The sequence below is a fragment of the Anas platyrhynchos genome, chromosome 3 (assembly GCF_047663525.1).
Source record: "Anas platyrhynchos isolate ZD024472 breed Pekin duck chromosome 3, IASCAAS_PekinDuck_T2T, whole genome shotgun sequence".
Lineage (NCBI taxonomy): Eukaryota > Metazoa > Chordata > Aves > Anseriformes > Anatidae > Anas > Anas platyrhynchos.
The window spans coordinates 12,227,567-12,241,027 of record NC_092589.1 but is presented as its reverse complement, the minus strand read 5'-3'; the positions used below and the strand labels follow the sequence as shown (position 1 = coordinate 12,241,027).

The window sequence follows — 13,461 nt, the reverse complement described above, 5'->3', positions numbered from 1 at the left end:
GGGCCTCTATAACCTTTTCCCCTAAAATTTGTAGTGTTTATTTACAGAATGTGAAGGAAAAGGAGCATTGAATCTAACCCTGAAGGGTTAACAAGATGTACTTTTGGGGGAAGGCTCAGGTCACACTCCTCTTGAGCCAACTAGGCATTCAAGCCTTTTAACATCATTAAAATCCTCACCGATAACAAAACCCGAGCTCCTCAGCCTCCTTACGCCACCCCCAGTTGGAAAGCTGGGAGCCCAGCTCGCAGCAGCATTGGGAAGGACGAGCCCCAAACATCACGCTTTGGCTCTGGCACTTTTGCTTGATAAGTCCAAAACAGTCCAGTTTGACAGGCCCTTTATATGCAAGCTTGAAAAATAACCTATTTAGCATTCCCCAGCTCCAGCACATGATTTCACTGGGAAACTATGCAAAAGATACTTTGGAAATAAATATGCACAAGAAATTACAACTCTGTCTGAATGACCCCCTACCTTGGAATGTCTAGAACTGTGAGAATTATAAGGTCAGGAAATATGTACAGGCCTAGTGCCTCGAAAAGTTACTATTCCTTATTAGGAATCTGCGCAGACATGGAAGCAGGAGTTGTATAAACTAAAAGGAAGATTTTTTCCTGTCGCTTACATGCCTAGTCCTTGACCTATCCCATTTATAGTTTCCTTTAAGATACTATGCATTGCAAGTTCATTTGTTTCCTAGTAGTCCTCCAGCAGTGATCTGCAAATCCAGCCAATACTTCAGCCAGAGCAGGGCTATGTAAGCAGAAGCTTTAGATTTATATGCCTGTAAAATCACAGGTATTCATTTATATCGCTGCTAACAATTTTGAGCTCCGAGTCTACAATTTCCAGGTAAAAGGTATCCTTACTCTCTGTCTGAAAATTTTAAATGCAGACATATAGAACTGTTTAGTCTGCTTTACTATAAATAGGAGGTAATATGTTATTTCAAACAAAAAGCATACCATAAACTACGCACTTAATTTTGACAGATTGTGCTTTCCTATATATGGCTCGGTCCTGCTGTGCTTTCATGGATCAAACTCCCATTGACTTCAGCTGTGTCTCCTAACAGTGCAATTCCAAATACTGCCTTTTGTTATATTTCACACATTCATTTTTTTTTTTTCCTAATCCTTCCCTCTGCATAGAAGTACTGTATTTGCAATATTCAGTTGTAGGCTTGCACAGGCTACACAAAAGCATCTTACAAGCTGAAAAGTGCTTGCAAGAAGCAATCCTTTCCCCCCACCTCTCAAATGACATAATTGGACAAGTCTCAAAATTCAGGAGAATACCACTGCTGCAGATCACCCCCGAAATCTGCAAAAGGAAAATAACTGCTTTTACATCAGAGATAACCTTTCAGCTAACTTTCTCCTCTGCGTCCCTCCCAGTTTGCAGTTAAATTGCATGGTGTGTTTATTCTTCCAGTGAACAGACCCATTATATGACTTAAAGTGTTAGCGTACACAGCACTGACATGTCCATTACATCCATGCACACTGATACCTAGATTACAGAGAAGTTCAGGTTACCCAATTAAGAACTTGAGCTGCATTTTGGAAACTGAGAAGCAGGAGGGAGCTCTGGTTAGGGTATTTCAGTTTATGTACTGATAAAGGCATCGCCTGTTTGCAGAATCTTGGTCTGCCGAGTTGCAACAGAAGGAGAGTGGAACTGAAGAGAAAGACCCAAGCCCAAATATAATTTCAGAGTGCTGGCTTGTAGTTTAGCTTCTGGGAACAGAAAAAAGGAGACTGAGGAGATGTGGCTTGTCCTCACGCCAGAGTGGAGAAGCAGTCTGAAGGACGGGCATGGGTAAAACCCACTGCGAGGGGCCCATCACACTTAGGGCAACCTGCCTTGTCCCTGTGTCTGATGGCCACTTTACGCTCTGCCTCCTTGTTTGCATGGGGCCTCAAGCTTCAGGCCAAATAGTCTGCATAACCATTGATGCAAATATCAGGTTAATTAAAAAAAAAAAATCCAAACCCTGCTGTATCAGAAATATGTCCCTGCCAGCACTTATCTTGCCAGTGCTTCATAGGAAAATTGGGGCAGATTTTGCCAAATGCCTTTTTGATTTGAGCTTACCATTGACTATCAGACAATGTCAGCTGTAATTAAAATAAACTAGAAATAGTGCAAGAGCTTTTCTGATCCTTTAGTTAAGCTGAGAACATAGGTATTATAACTGCAAGCGATGTCCAGTGACTTAGAACTGGAAGACCGAAAAACCAATCTTATGGCAGGGAATAAGGCTTGTGTCTTCAATGCCGCTCTTGCAAGGGGTCTGAGTCCCAATTATGAATGCTGTGGGTTGGCAGCACCGCTCTGTACTGGTATAAATAACTCACGTGCTGTGGGACAGCAGCGCTCCTTCCTCTGCACTTTGAGACCGCTCCTTTCCTCTCTGGTAAGGGCGTGCCGTGAATCATTTCAGGTTAATGGGAGATTCTCCGCCGACTTCAATGGGAGCAGAGCTGAACCTTAAGCAGTTGTCAGAGGACGACACAGATAAAGGCGGCTGTAGCCGCTTCCATTTTATTTAAAGATGTTGTTACGTGCTTTGACAGTTCAACCCTGCACATTTAAACATTCAGTTACTGCAGCTTTAGTGAAAGTGATTCTCGCTAGCAATACAAATCTCTGGTTACCAAACATTTACTTTATGCTCTCAAAAAGATAATCTAACAACATTTGGCGTTTTCTGTTTCCAAATAAAAGGAATTCATGATATCCCCTTGTGTTATTGTTATGGACTGTACAGCTAAATTTAACTCCTTTATCTTATGCTGATCTTTCAAATAAAGTTCATTATTATATCAGGTATGTTCACGGTTAGCAATGATTGTTTAATATTAAACACCCTTTGCCAGTAAAGCTCCATATATAATTGACTGTTACAATCTTGGTTACAGCTGTTCCAATAATAAAAGCTCTAATTAAAATCACATTCAGATTTCTGAGATAACCACTTTGGCCTCGCTCACACAGCAAATAGTACCTTGTAACTGTCCCAGAGACCAGAGAGAGACCATTTCTCCAAGAAAGCCACTGATCAATGGAAGACTGCAGGATCTGTTCCTCTGTTTCATTTACTACTAATAAAGAAGGGGCTGAAATTTTGATGCTTTCAGGCATATTTCTAGCCAGTCAAATTCTTTAGCGGTAAGAAGTCCAGATGAACTTTTGAACTATGGGACTTTGCTGAAAATCTGTATCAGATTCTTTCACTTTCTACAATGCTTTTGTAGCATGTTTTTCCAATATTTTTCCTAATATCAATACAACTAAGATACATGAATTGTGAAATGTCCCTTGTTGTCTCTGATATTTTCTCCTGTATTTCCTTCCCATCCAGCCATAACTTAAAAAAGCTTCAAATCTATTAATAGATATTCAAGTTTGGCGTAGATGATGGTATTCTCCTCCTTAGATAAAACTGAAATAATCTTCTTTGCTTGTAGCTATATGGAAATGCCTACCAAACAGATCACCCTGCTCATATGTAATATGCCACGGTGAAGATGGAACATGCTGTTCCTAAGGATGTTACAATTAGAGGCAAAAAATTGCAGTGGTTAAAAAAGAACATCAGTGAATTCACTGAAACGGGAGTTAGTTTTGTGGCAAGCATCACTGATGCTTGAGGAGATCCTTCTGTACTTGCTGTCCCCAACACATGCAAGCATATAACTCTTTCACACTCCTTCCCTGGAACAGAACAAAGTTTATCCTTTTCCAAACTATGATCGTTCTCACAGCTGGTACAGGTGCTTTTACATGAAGTCAGTCGGTATTCCCGTTTATCAGTTCCATAAGGATTGATACAGATAGAGTTGAACTTGTTCTGCACCTACCAGCACCTCACCAAAATATTCTCAGATATACACCCCACACAAATTCAACTTCACCATTACCAGCATAAAGAAATCACACCTAGAATTCCTCTCCACTTGGCCATTGATCTTCCCACTGAAAAAGCATTCAGTTTAAAGGATTGCTAACGCTATGCCAGCAGGAGCAGGCAGCTATCACACATAAACAAATGGGTTCTGTCCTGGTAATCTAACCTTACGATAAACCACTCCAACCAAAATTTAGCAGAACCAGATGTGTGAACTAGCCTCTTTTCTTGACCCAGTCATCTTACCGTAGCATAGTCCAATTTTCTTAATAATAACATTGCAAAGCACTAGCAATTCAACTCTTCTTTCTTTCTTTAAATAAAGCAAGCATGCGGGGAAACTAAAAACACGTATGTTTAAAGTGGTAGAAATAAACATTCTTAAGTGAGAAAAGGAAATGAATGAAGTTCCCACCAGAAGACTACCTCACTGCCACCGTGACTGCAACTACAGCCCAAACTTGCAGCCAGTGCCCACCAGTGTTATTCTGGTCACTTCAACCACACTACTCTAGTTCACACCCTCTGAAAAACTCAAGCCTTACACAAGAGCATGCAATTATGGCCAGGCAGTCTTGACCACTGGAGGGTTTCTTCACTGCTGGGTCATCCTGAAATATTCCAGGAAAAGATCCGTGGCATCCAAGATGTCCTCTTCTCTCCTCTTTACCCAGGATCAGTCCTGCTGTGGTTGGCTGAAGCTTTCTTCTTTGCTCTTCATTCACCTCTGTAGCCCCCTGCCTTGTGGGATGGATTGAGGAGGCAGTGCCAGTGATACGCAGCAGGAATGAGATGTTGTCAGTTTTTGAGCAGACTCCTAACTCATCTGAATTGCTCCACACTGGGTGCAGTGATTTAGGAAAGTCCTGCTGATGCGCAGAGCTATTTTGCAATCATGCCCTTCTGTTCATCTGTTCCATTCAAGTGAGAGAACACTACAGTGACAAACTTCACTTCTGAGCTTCCTTGCATTTTAAATTTATACCCAAAACCCACATTGAGAAAGCGGTTTGGTGTTTCCGTACAGAAATAAAACCTATTTATTTTTATGAGGGTAATGTACCAGGCTAAATAAAAATAACCTCACACAGCACTTCAGGGCAAAAAAGAATTTTGCATAATTCAAGGCAGTGACCTACAGCATGCTGATCTACAGGGGACCCACTCTTCCCCTACCCCTTGGTGTACTAGTTACATAGGACAGTACCACCTTTGGCAGCATCCTTCTTGTTGCATCATTCCAAACGGCTTTACAGAGCTGCCCTGCTATCAGTGTTTCTGTTGCCATCCATTATTTTCTGATTAGGCACAAGGAGAGGTATTCCTTGGACCTGTGGCATCAAGAGGGAAACAAGTTTTACACTTGGTCACTAGGGTTTCCAGCACATGTCTGCCGTGAGATTTTGACTGCATCTGGTCAGCTCTCAGAGCCTGACAAAGCATCTTTATTCAGCAGGTCTGAACCTCGCACTTGCCATAATAACTGACCCATTCTCCCCCCCACCCCTTCCCCCATCTAAGAAGTGAACACACATGATGTATGTTTTAATGTAATACAGGGCTCCCCTAGTTGTGTCTCAGCTTCTCCTATCTGGCACCAAAGCCTGATTAAATATTAACATGGGGTGGGTCCTATTATTTCCTGACTTCCGAGAATCCATTGGTAAATTGAGATCTAGCTGCTAAAAATTTCTGACACAACATCATTTGTATTGAACCCCCTTTCCATGCCAGAGTGCCAGTGTTAATAAATCAGGCTGTTCTCATTGAATAAATCTATTTAAATACTTATAAAATATTAAAGATGCATTTGGGAAAAGCCTCTAAGGTGATTGTTGCACCCATGCACCTCACAGTAACTAATTTATTAAAGAGTTTGCAAACCTGGGAAGGAAGGGAAAAGAAAAATGGTTTCATAAACCAAGAGCAGAAGCCAATTTTTCAGCCAAGATGATGAAAGGAAGCATGCATTTCTAATCAAAAAGACAGATACGCCTTTTCTCTCCCACCATTCCCTCAACAGCAAAGTGCCTTTTCATCATCAACAACACTCCATTCCTAATGTCTGCTGAGGCCTTTCTGCACCTTCTCCATACACTAGTAATGTACACACAGCATCCCTTTGAAACAAGAGCCCATTAGCTGTGGCAGACTACCTTTTCACATGAAGTCCTTCCGTTGGTAGTCATCAGCAGAGTGCTAAATCATCCCAACTGGGCATGCTCACATCATGGCAGCGGGATAAACAGATATTTAGAGCCGCAGAATGAAAATTGCTTTTCTACCTTTCTTGAAGGGTATTTTTTTTTAGGAAAGGTCATAAACTACACAGGGAACATCAAGCTTTCCTCTCTCACTCCCCTCCCTCCTCCCTTAAATACAGATTTTTTTAACAAATCCACTTTTGCTTACACCCAGGTCATCTGTAATTTTAGACCTTCAACCACCAGCCAGTCCCCTTTAAAGATTACATAGTAAATGCGACCATAAATTTGCCCCACAATAAGAAACGAGTTTGAGCATGCCCTGAAAGAGGGATTTATGTGATTGTTTTCCTTCCAGTGGGTGTGGTGAAGGGATATAGAAACTGTCAGCGAGAGCAGCAAGCGGGGTGATACTTCACAATAGCTACCTGAGTAATGCAACAGAGATTAAGCCTAAATTGAGGACTGCTATTTCAGAGGACAATTAATTTTCAGGCTGTCGTAAAAGCTCTGTTGACATTTCTCAGCTGAGATTTTGCTTCTCAGTAAGGGTTTAAACAGCTTTGTTCAATGCAGGCAGTGGTGCTGCTGCCATTCTTTGGGTTAAGTCTAGGCTTTCCCCCCCAAATAAAAGTGTAATGCTTTCTATTGTATTTCTTTCTCTGACATGCAAGAAAGCTTCTGTGTATTTTGTTAATGCTTACTTCTAGATCTTCACCTGAGACCCCATCTCAGACAGCTTTTTTTCTGTAAGTGACTGATTTGGTATCCTAATGCAGTTGCGCAGGAAAAAAAAAATGAAGCAACGAAACTATAAGCAGCCTCTGACCACATTTGGATAAGGGTTTGCTTGTTAGACACCTTTGCTGATCCCTTGCAAGCACCTAGGAGCACAATGGACTCTAGGAACAGAAAATCTGTTTATCTCTAACTATGTTTTTCTGCATGTCTGGGTTATCCTGCAAGTCAGTAACCAATTTTACCAAAAGAGATGGCAGATGATGGTTCCAGGTCAACAAAGAAAAATTCTGGCTCCTACCTGACAATACTGCAAGAATTGCCTTTTGCTTAAGTGACAACAAGATGCCATCCAAGCTGACTATGACAACAGACCAGCATCACTATAAGCTATCTTGCCACTGTGACCTGGGGCATGTTCTTCCAGGAGGTCGCCTAAAAGCAGGTGCTTAAGTGCTGTCACTAGGCAGCACAGAGAGCCCAGAGACAAGAAATAAGAGCTAAACTTTGGAAAAGGTCTTCTGCTCCTCCAGATCCTAGTGGCCAGCTGTAAGCACCCCCGTTGGAAGTGGCGTGCCTTGTCACTGGGTCCGATTTATGACCAGTGACAAATTGTCTGTCAGGAGGCAGCTGCTCTGTATAGATATACAAATGTTTGTGTACAGAGACCGAAGGACGAAAGGGTTAATTATCCAACAAACTCAGGCAGAAGGGGGAAAAAAAAGTTTCAAGCTCAGGGAGGTTATCATTGCCTTTTGCGCAGGCTGGTTTTAATCACTTTCTTGTACCTCTCCCTGACTTCATTTATCAAGCCTTCACATAAAAGTTGCAAACTGAGGTTATTCAGCGGATACCTCCATTCATCTCGGATGATTGACCAGGGTGGTTTGCAGTACAAGCCAACCTGGGTGATGGCATTCCTCTTGTTTTCATTGCACAGCCTGCTTTCATTTTATGCTGTAATTGTGTTTTCACAAAACCATAACCAAGCAGGCTGCAGATCCCAGGTTCCAGATTTATTTACAAACACCCCTGACTAGCCCCCTCAGCCTTCTCCTGTTATCTGCTTTATGCTGCTTTGGATCTTACCGCCAGGAGTCTGGGGTGGATTAGCACGAGATAGGAACTAGATCCAATCTAACTAAGGGGACCTAATCAGCCCGTCCGTCCACCCCCACTCCTCCTCCTCAGACTAAATCCAAGTCCTGCTTCCACACAAACATTTCATGGGAATTGGCATCCAATATGAAAGACATCTTTCTGACCTTGCAGGAGCGGTGTCAACCTCCAGCAGGTAACATGAGTGCTATTTGACAGAAGGAGGCAAACCACTCCACCAGGTGACTCAGGGGACCTCGGAGAGAAAGGCCACCTCTCCTGGGGGCCCATTTGGGGAGCTGAAGATCATCACCTGTGTGTCTCCACCATACAGGCCATAAAGGTAAGCGAGGTGAGTTGGAGACATTCTCACGATTCACAGTGAGTATATATCTGGGTGGAGAGCACGAGGAGTTTAACTAGTTTTGTACAACTGCAAATAAGACTGAGCTGAAGTTTCAACCGCCAGGAAGGCTTCAGAGCTGGTCACAAGGCAAAATGTGATAAAAACCTTTTTCCTGCCTTTTGCGGAAGTAAAACCACCAGAATCTGGATCCCCCTGATTACCCTGATTAGTAAACAGCTGATTCACATATTAGACGAAGTTTGTTTTTTTTTTTTTTTTTTTTTTGTCCTCCTCCGTGCAGCTCAGGAAACTCAGCTGGGGTAAATCAGTATACTGATGTCTCTGAGGCAGTTTGCACCACTCCATTTCAAAACCTGATACAAAATTTTCATTGTACTTCCTTTGGGAAATGTGTGTGAGTGAGAACATTGAACATTGAGTGAGAAAAGCCCCGTCAGTGATTACAAAGAGTTCCTGTCGGCACTGTTCATCTGCAGTCACTTCCTAGGCAAAAAGCCTTTTAGATAAAAGCAGCATTTCCACCCAAACAACCTGGACCAGTTGGGGTGGGGGAGAGGAAGGGCAATGGGGCAGAATAGCCGAGCAAGTCTTTGTTCTAGTTAAAGCGTTGCAAGAAGATTTCAACCACAGAATATGGCAACAGAACTGATCACAGGGGAAAATGCAATTAAAATACCTTTCTGCATTTTGCAGCCACAAAATCGTTGGCAAATCGCTGTAATCTGGCTTTGCTGAAGTGGAGGGCATGAGTCAATGCGTCAGGAAAGAGTTTCAGCTAAGTACTTTCCAGGGTAGTTACCTTGCTCAAGGCCAATGCAGCAACTTTTGCACCTTCTGTTATAGAAACTGGGATCCACAAGTGAATTTTCTTACCATCCTTTGCTCCCACTACAGTGTTGAAACCCCAGACAGACTCAGTTCGGCAACTGTGTATGCCTGTTCAGGTGCAGCAGACAAAAATATTTCTTTTTTTCTTTCTTCTTTTCTTTCTTTCTTTCTTTCTTTTTTAACCTTTAAGTTTTGTTTCTGTGTCTTAATAGCCAACTGGATTTGTAGATTACAAATTAACTTAGAGCGAGGACAGCAAGCAAATCCATCCAGCCTAAAGCAAGAAGAGCCTTCAGGCAGGTGTTTGTAGGCTTTCTTTAGAAGGGCTCCCTAGACATATCAAGAGAGTTTATTAGTGCTGGTTTGTATATCACTGCTGCTGTCTTGTTGATAGCATGTTTGTGTCCAATCTTTTTTTGTCTGACTCCAGTTCTAAATGGAATTCAGACAGAAATAATAACCAGAGAGGGATTCTCATTCATTTCTTCATCTCTTTCCAAATTCCTTGCTTCCAAAGGTAGCTCTTAGATTGCACCTTTGACAAAAATAAAAAATAAAAATAAAAAAATCTTCCACTATTGCTTCTTCCTGGACTGAGATCAGTCTTCCTGAGATTTCTTTTTTTTTTTTTTTTTTTTTTTTTGGGGGGGGGGTGGAGCTCTTGCCTTCTTCTCATCAAAGAACTGAACATTCCCAGACCTCTCAGTGACCTTTCAGGTGATGCTTTGGGGAGTCTAAAAACTTAGAAAAAACAAAGGCTCAGGACCATGAATGATATTAACATTAGATGCTGAGAAAGCCTTTGATCAGGTGGAGTGGAATTATTTGATAATAGTCTTAATACAATAAATTGGAATCGCTTTTGAAAGTAGATTTCTTTCTGTATATGACCTATAGCAGATGTCAGAATTAATGCAGACAAAGTGAAAAGTTTTATTCTTTTCTGGAAATATTTATAACGTGGGCATATTTTATCATAAAGCTAATGAACAGCATTTTACCAGGAAGATTACTAAGGTTACCATCCCACTGAGATGATCATACCTCGCTATTACAAATGTAAATTGAAACGTTACCTTCCTGAAGAGATGAGAAAAAGATTTTGCTGTGTAGTGTTTGAGACAATAAATGTTGGGACAGAATGGTAATAGAGAAATGAATGCATCAAATTAAGACTTGGCAAGAGAGGAAAAAAAAATGCTATTTTTTTTCCCCCTAAATTTTCAAAAGACACATTCTCCAGATGTAAGGAAATGAATCATTAGAGAATAAACCTGCATTATCCGTGTATTGAATCTGCGGAATGAAGCAGGATTCATTCAGGCTGCTTTTTCTTTGAGAATAGGAAAGATCAGCTGATTTATGTGAGAAATTTTAAGAGAAATTTTTCCGCTAGGATTTCACAGATTCCCTTGTTTTAGGAACTAAAAAGTGTTGTGGGCGGGCTTCCCCTCCCCCCCCTCCTCCCCCCCCCAGTGCCATTATGAAACAAAACTTGCAGAAGATTTTTCACCAGTTCCTAAGTTCTACTGCCAGAAGTTTATCTTGAATATCAGCCCAACCTTTTGTTGCCCACTTGAATGCGCTAGCCTATTTCATATTGCCTGATACCAACAAGGGGGAAAAAGCCCTATCTGAACTTTACCCTGTGATGTCATATCTCTTTGTTTGTACTCCAAAATTTTATAGGCCTCCCTTGTTATTGTGCCTTATTGAAAACTCATGTCTTATTTGCTGTTCGTTATTATCTTTTCAATATTTCTGCTTCTTAAGATTCTTCATCCGATTCAACATTTGTTTCAAATGATTTTTCTTCTGAAAAGGTATGCACTTGCATCTTTGAAGGGAACTGGCACAGTGCTATTATCTGTCCATTATTTTAATTCTCTGGGTCTCTGTCACGAGCTGTATGTTGTCCAAGAGAGATGCTTGCAGAGTATATTAGTTAAGAGACTGCAGATCTCAAATGTCTGGCATGCATGGATGATGCAAACAGTTTTAAAGTCAGTAGAAGATAGGCTTGAAGTTTCATTTACTTATGGAATAATAAAAATTAATAAATGGATGTGGATGACAGTCCACTCTAAACACATATGATACTCTGCTAAAGTTCAATACTAAAACATGGTGCTGCTGTATTTTTAATGCACTTGCAAAGTTTCATCTGCAAATTTCATTAATATACTCCTGTAGATCCAGGATGGCTTCTCCTCAGGAGTCTCTACTTTCTGGATCATAAAGTTGTCTTCACTATAATTTAGGAACCTCTGCGATGATGCATGTTCAGCTGTATTTGTTACTCAACAGATGTCTGGGTAGTTAAATTCCTCCATGAGCCTTTATCAGTACTTCTATTCTGGGATTCCCAACTGGTTCAAGATGTACCTCTCTTAGTCGGCAGCAGTACCACTGCTCAGAGATCAGTATGCACAGCTTGGGTCAGGCTTGTTTGGCACGGATCTCGGGCAGCTGGTTGCCCTGACCACTACCAGTCTTACTGCTTGAGTTGACCATGTAGGCCTAGAATCGACATCTTCTTGGTTCCTGCTCAAGGACTGGGTTAGATGGGTAGCTGGGCCTCTGCCCCACGTTCATAATTCTGAAGACCATCTGCTGCAGTAACTGTCGCTGCTCTTCCTGTGGGGCTGCTCCTCCATAAATTTCGACAACACCTGCTGCTCTCGCTATTCCCTCATATATTACGTCTACAACAGAAACTTGAAAACACACGCTGCTTACACTTCATTTAAACAGCTACCTTTCCGACATAACACGCCAATTCCAAAGCCACCCCTTTGAGGAGTTTGGTTTCAATAAAAGAAGTGTGATAATGAGTTAACAACACTGACATTGAACTTCTCTTCAGACATACCCGGGGCTCCTCAGCTGTCCCAGCTGCTCTTCCTGTACCCTGGGTCATCTCTTGTCTTGGACAACAACTCATGACCACACCTTGGCCACCAGTTTCAGAGTCGGCAAGATGCACTTAACCTTCTGCCAGTGGGATGAACATGCAGTAGCAGTGTGGGAAAGTCTTAGGCACACGCTGCCAGCCTGCTCTATTCCCTTAGGCTACTTCCTTGCATTACATATTAAGGAGCTTTCCCTAGAGCTGGTCAAAGAGTAAAATAATAACCTGATTTGCAACTAGAAGTGCTGAATCTGGATCACTGTGATTCAGAGAGTCATAATATTAGTTATTAATGAGTATTCAGCCTACTGCTGGGTATCTGTGAAAACGCTCCCAAATCCTTAGAGTTTAAAGAATTTTAGCCTCAATGATATTCACCCAGAGATTTACATGTTGCCATTCTTCCATCTAGAAATATTTGTCATCCAGAGGTCAGAAAAAAAATCCCAGCTGCTTTTTGGTTTTCTGAGCAATCAGAAATGAATAAACACAGTCAAAATAAATGGTTTATTTTGAGTGAGCTGAAAAGCAATTGTTCTCCTTCTGCACTGACTGTGCACCCATAAGTATTAAATTTACAGGTGTCAGAATTGGTTTGCAAAACATTTCTTATTAAGAAAAGGATTATATTTCCAGCTCCCAGCAAAACCACAGCTAAACTCAGCCGTAATTTCAATGAGTCTTGTTCTGTACTACAGCAACTGGTGAAGGTGTTTCTCCGGCATAGGAAGTTTTTGACTACATTGTAGGAACATTTCACTTTGACTGAAACCCACCTACCTCTCCCACTGAAAACAGGCAAGAAAAGAAGGAGAAAAGAGAATACTGCTTGAATTGCCCCATTTGCAAGAAGAAGTTTTGGTCTTTTTGTCCCTCTGCTGATTGTAATTCCTTGTCAACTAGACCATGCAGGTTCATGTGATAAAAGGCTGGCTTAATTTTGGGACACTACACACCATTCAAAAAGAAGATAAAGTGCAACCAAAAAGAATTGTTTCTTCCTTTTCAACAACTATATTGATCTCCTTCGTCTACATCCCTTACCGAGAATCTGACTTCTTCTGGCTAGCTAGCAAATATAAAGTCAAACACCTGTTTACCAGACACAGAGCTATGTGTCTGCCATTGCCGATCCATCTGTGGAACATAAACATAACTTTCACCAGCTGCTTCTTTTAGCATGGGCTGGTAATGGAAGCCATTATAGAGCATATCAACAACATACTTTCCTAATAATCATGGGCCAGAGCATCACAGGGGGTAAACTGGCAGAGCCTCACTGAAGGCAAATAGCGCTGCACTGATTTACACCATCGGAGGACCTCACCCCAGTTTGTTTTTCTTCACACTCTTCTCCTTTTATCTCCCTCATTTTCCTGGTTTCCAGTTTGTTTCTGCT

At 41.5% G+C, this 13,461-nt stretch overlaps 1 long non-coding RNA gene across 1 annotated transcript in view; it reads right to left on the bottom strand.

The window, feature by feature from the left end:
* The window catches only part of LOC106018859 (uncharacterized), a 618,314-nt gene that overhangs the window by 73,673 nt on the left and 531,180 nt on the right, over nt 1-13,461 (bottom strand). The gene's annotated exons all lie outside the window — the stretch shown is intronic.